General features: G+C 37.3%; 1 pseudogene; it reads left to right on the top strand.

Annotated features, from left to right (window-relative positions):
- Positions 1–80, top strand: part of LOC101581826 — a 590-nt pseudogene extending 510 nt beyond the window's left edge.
- The last annotated feature ends 5920 nt before the right edge of the window (positions 81–6000 follow it).

The following is a 6000-nucleotide window of genomic DNA, read 5'->3' as shown; positions in this document are numbered from 1 at the left end:
AAAAAAAAGGCCACCGTGACCTATTCACCCTCCACTTCCCGTCTCAGAATCTAAACGTTGGTCACTTTCTAGTAGAGAGGTGTTCACAGGTCGCAGAAGCGCCACCAGCAGACACAACTCTGCACCACCACGCCACCAAAACCACACGCAAATTTGCAACAGGGAGGAAAAAACCAAAACTTCCAAAGCCCTGCTTTTTTTCTTAAAAGTACTTTAAAAAGGAAAATTTGTATTTTTTATTTTTGTACATGTTGTTAGGAGTCAGCCAGTTTTGATGATCCACAGAACCAGGAATTGAACTCAGGCCCCTGTGCTTGCCAGGGAAGTGCTTATTCTACTGAGCCATCTCCCTGCCACCCCCCTCTACTTGTGGTGTGACCATGTTCACTGTAATCTCAAAGGAGAAAAAAAACCTTGAAAAAAAAAAAAACACCACCAACAAAAAAATCTTATTCCAAGCATTACAGTAACTTTTTTGTGTGTATGTACTTAGCTGTACTGTAAGTAGGTTTGTATGAGATGGTTAAAAAAGCCAAAGATAAAAGGTTTCTTTTTTTCCTTTTTTTGTCTATGAAGTTGCTGTTTATTTATTGGCCTGTTTGATGTATGTGTGAAACAATATTGTCCAACAATAAACCGGAATCTTATTTTCCTGAGTTGTTTTAACAACAACAAAAAACAAACAAACAAACAAAACCAAGGGAGAATCCCTACAGATTTAATGAATGTAAGAAAGCTTGAGTGGTAAATGAGTCCTCTGAGGAAAATACCATGGAATTAACCTAGGAAGGAAATGCCACCAGGACAGTATGTATGAGAAACTTCTCTGAAGACCAACTTCACAATACAGCAGAGAACACAAGGCCTGATGAATGCACTGAAGATGAGAAATCTTTTTACCATCATCTTGCCCTGGCTTTATGTTAAAGAATTCAAACAGGAGTGCAATCACACAAATATTCTAAAGGTAAGAAAACCTTCCACCACAACTCAGCACTATGTCAACATCAAAGAAAACACACAGGAGAGAAGACTTACAAGTGTAGTGAATGTGGAAAATCTTTCTCCCAAAAGACTTGAGTACATCAGAGATCTCACACAGAGAGAAAAAACCTATTTATAAGTATGAGAAACCATTTGATCAGGAATCAAAACTTACTGTACACTAGTGAATACACCCAGGGGAGAGGGCCAGCCAGATAGCTCAGCAGATTAAAGCACCTGCTTAAGCAGATGCAGGGGTGGGGATTCCATTCCCTGTGTGCTGTGCAGGTCCTGCCCCTGGGGCGAGCTGACACAGTGATTGAGACTGGCTATATGCAGTAGTAAACTTAGTTATATAAGTTATTTTCAATGACCAGTATTGACCTTGGCTACAAAAGTTATTTACATTGAGATGTCAGGAGATGTGCATGTGTTGGACTGCTGTCGACACAGAACTCACTGCTTCTAAGATCCCCTTCTCTTCACAAACTGAACCAACGTATTGCCATCTTGCACTCTGGTCTTCTCTCAGTGAACATCAGGAAAGAGCATGTCAACAATGGAATGGATGTGGGAAATCCTTCTGTGATAGCTTATACCTCATTAATCAGTTCACTTGGGAGAAACACTATGTAGTTAGTGAATGCAAGAAGACCTGGTATAAACCATTTCCACACATCAAAGAACACAGAGAGAAGGGAAATACTAAAAACGGTGATGTCAAACCTTCCTATCCCAATTAAGAGCCTCTGATGTGGTGGAAAGTATATCCAATGAAGAAACCCTATAGATGTAGTAAATGTGGGAAATTCTTCCACCAGAGGTCAGCTATGAATTTATAGCAAAGAACTCACATGGAGAGAAACATTGACATTGTGTTTACCAGTATGTTTCTTTTTCTGATCTGGTGTATAGGTAATCTCTATTTTAAAGCCTCTGTTAAGTCTAGATTCACCCATGTGAATAAGATTTGGCCAGTGATGTGATTCAGTTCTAGGTCTGAAACATAATGGTCTCCATGGCAACCCTTTGTGTTCTCTGTTTTGATAAGAGTGGGGATGTTTTCCATGGAGAGGTCAGAGCTCACTATATGTTGCTATAGTCACCCAAGATTAGAAACTCCTCTGTGTCCTAAATATTTAGAAGCCTCATCTATAACTCGAACTCATTTTAATTAGAGAAATCAGAATCAAGAAATATAAAGATTACAAAAGATGTAGAAAATCTTTTACCAGAATTTTGTTATCTTACTGAACCACAGGTAAGAGAATAAAATCTTTTTTTTTTTTTTTTGGAGGGCTAGTTTTTGAAATCCGTAGCCAGAGAGCACACTCAACTGTCCTCAAATTCAGTTTTTTTCTGGTGGAAGTGGGGATTGAACTCAGGCCCCTGCGCTTGCCAGGCAAGCACTTATTCCACTGGGCCATCTCCCCAGCCCCAAGAATAAAATCTTACAAGTGTTTGATTTTAGTAAAAGCTTTTAGCAAAACATAATTTATGACTTAGGAGGTTGAGGCAGAAGATCACAAGTTCAAGGCTACTGCAACAACTTAGCAAGGCTCTGTCTCAAGATTTAAAAAAAAAAACCAACAACTTTTTTTAAAGGGTAGGGGAAGTACATTGGTCTCCCTGAGTTGAATCCCTAATGCCAAAAACTATATTTCAGAGAGTTTATATCAAAGGAAACAAGTTTAGGTTTGGAGGAAGTATCTGAGCCAGAAGCAGACAGCTTAGTGGTGCCAGGTATAGGCTTTTATAAGAACTTACATTAATCAGGAAAGTGTGGAGGGATAGGGGGCTCAGGCTGATAATGCTTTCTCCCCTTCCCTAGCCACAGTCCCAGTGTCCCTATGGGGATAGCTATCTCGGCCCTTGTTTTGCCTCTCTAGTCTTTCATTACTGGTTTTGTTCCAGCAAAGAGGCCTCGAGTGGAAGGCCAAGTACCTTTAGGTTTTTCCCTCCATTTGTTTAGAACTGTTTTCAGACTGCTATGATTTGGGGATATTGAGGAATCCTATATTGGAGCAAATGTTCCCACTCTGAATGACTAGACAATAATGAGCCTTCTCTTTGGGGTCTCACTTCAACTTGGTATCTGACTGTTTGAGCATCATTCTAATCACTGACTACCTCATCAATTTTCTAATCTTAACTAGGTTTTCATGGCCTTTGTAATGAGATGGTAACTTTCACTAGCCATCTATCTGACCATAACTACTTCTGTAACTAATGTAGATTAATTGATAAAAGGGATTTTGCCAGGATAAATGGCTGGCTCATAATTTCCCTTATCCTGTGGGGTTCTAGAGCCCCTACCTTCCCCCTTTGAAATGCATTCAAAAGTTTTATAAGCATAAAGGGAAGAAACTGGCATTCTTCATTTTCTCTTCATACTGCCTAATCTAGCTCACAAGTATTTTATGGATTTGTTTATATATGAACTTCATGTTCTGGGGAGTACGTCAGTGGGCTCCATCATATTCTCAGAACAGTGAAACACTGTTACAGGAAGCTCTAAGGAAATCCTTAGGTTTCTGGAATATGTGTCAAGGAAGAACAGACACATTCTTTAACATAAAATTAGTCTGAATAAATTTTTAAAGAATAGAAAATATGCTTTAATGAAAACAATTACATTTTCTAATACAAGACAGAAATGTGACAAGAGTGCCATTGTTTTACATTTTTGCAAATCTCTTTAATAGAGCATACCTAGATTCTCTTATATGCTTCTGCATTCAAACTGTTATACCACCCTCACTGAATTTATGAAAAATAATTCAACCTTATATAGACACATAGTTGGAAAAAGGGAGTATTTAATAGCCTTTTTGGATTAGCCTCAATAACTTTAGAAGAAGCAGGGTATGGTTTCACATGCCTAGAATCTCTATTCTGGAGAACTGAGTCAAGAAGATCGTAAGTTCGAGCCTAGGCTGGACAACATAGCAATTTATTAAGACCCTGTCTTAAAAAAGAGCTGGTGATGTTGTTCAGTGTGAAGGTTCTAGGTTCAATCCCTAGTACCAACCCCTTAAAAGAATAAGTCATGAAAAGTACAGATGTGATTGGAAAATATAGTGAATGTTTAAATTTTTAAAAATTTATTACAAGAAAGGACATATTACCATTAATACTCTTAAAAATAATTCATTCTTGCTTTGAACACACTTATCCCATTCTTATTGCCACTTTCAAAGTAATTCTGGTAGTGAGTGTCTTTAGTTGCACTATTATGGTTGCCTCAATGTCCTCAACGGATGCAAAACTTTTGCCTTTTATGGTCATTTTGACTTTGGGGAAGAGCCAAAAGTTGCACTGTGCCAGATCTGGGGAATAAGGTGGATAAGGATACACTGTCATGTTTTTAGGTGGTTGTCGTTTTGTTGGTGCATTCACTGTCTCTCTGTTGGTGCATTCCCCATCATGTTTTTATGAGCTTATCTTTCAGCAATGCATTTACTGTAGTTTTGATCACAGCTCATAATGATATGAAAAGCATTAAGTATATACATAAGAAAAGAAGAAAAATCTAAAATCAATAATCTGGGTATCAATCCTAGGAAAATAAAAGACATTTCAGATCCAAAGCAAGCACAAAAAATAAAAAGCCAAATCAATTAAATTGAGAACACAGAGAAACAAAAGAAAATCAATGCAACAATCAGCAAAAGCTGATTGTTCAAAACAGATTGATTAAATAAAAAAAAGATTGATAAAACCTATAGACCTCTAGCCAACTAACAAAGAATAGACAAGATATACATTGTAGCATCAATAATAAAAGATGACTCATCACTTCTGATTCCCTGAACTTTAAAAGGATGATGAAGTATTTAAAATTTTTTTAATCTCTTACTCATTTACTTATTTGGTACAGAGTCTTGCTATGCAGCTCAGACTCATAGTGATCCTCCTGTCTCAGCCTCCCCAGTGCTGGGATTACAGGCATGCGCCACCAATCCTGGTTCCAGTGAATTGCACGGTGTGCCCAGAGTTCTGGGGCTGGCACGGCACACAGTACTGAGGATTGAATCCAGTTCCTTGTGCTTTCCAGGCAGGCACTTAGACTGCTGAGTTATCTCTCCAGCCTTGATAAAGAAGTATTTTAAGTTATACCATGCCTACAGATTTTAAATTATACCATGCCTGCAGATGGACTGGATCTCAAGGCATACAAATATTGTACTCAGGAATGGATGAAAAAGATGTATTTTTATACAATGGAGTATTACTCAGCTATAAAGAATGATAAACTCGAAACCCTTATATTTAAGTGGATGCCACTTGAAGATATACTCATAAGTGAAATAAACCAGACCCACATATGTAAATATTGTATAGTCTTCCTAGTGTAAAAACTCAAAAGAAGAAATAAAAATAGAAAGGTATAAGACAATTACAAGGAAAGCAAGAACTTAAGGATTAAACAATAAAGAGAGGGCAAGGAGAAAGGCTAGGAAAAACATGACAGGGGCAAAACCATACATTTATATGCACAAGATGGTTAAGACAATGATCCTGAGAATCTTCAGCAGGTTTTTGAAACTAGCAGTTAATTGGTAGGATTCTCATCCTGACTATATATGCTGATACTTTTGAACTAAGCAACTGCACTGAAGATAGCAATGTGTAATAGTAGGATCATGCGTGGAATACTTGTCATTCTGGTCTCCTGAATATGTACTGTGTGTCATGTCATACCAATTACTGCCATACTGTCACTCAAGCAAATGTTTGTTTTAAAAGAGGGGGGTAATAATGAAAACAAGAGACAAGAAAAAAGATGTCATAGGACTGTCCTGATACAATGCTGTACATGGTTAGATTTCTAAATATCTGTGTAAAAATATGTAATTGTTTATTCTTATTTTTATATATTTTATTATTTTTTTCTTTACATTCTGTAGGAATTTAAAGCTTAACAACAATGCTTGATAGAAAATACCTGTTCCATGTTATGTCTAAAATGTTTGATAGAAGATAATAAGGTTAAGCTCAACTGCCTATGTTATA

Source organism: Octodon degus, unplaced genomic scaffold (genome assembly GCF_000260255.1).
Source record: "Octodon degus isolate 3935 unplaced genomic scaffold, OctDeg1.0 scaffold00081, whole genome shotgun sequence".
NCBI classification, from domain to species: domain Eukaryota; kingdom Metazoa; phylum Chordata; class Mammalia; order Rodentia; family Octodontidae; genus Octodon; species Octodon degus.
The sequence above is the reverse complement of the archived record's forward strand: the minus strand, read 5'-3'. Positions and strand labels throughout refer to the sequence as shown.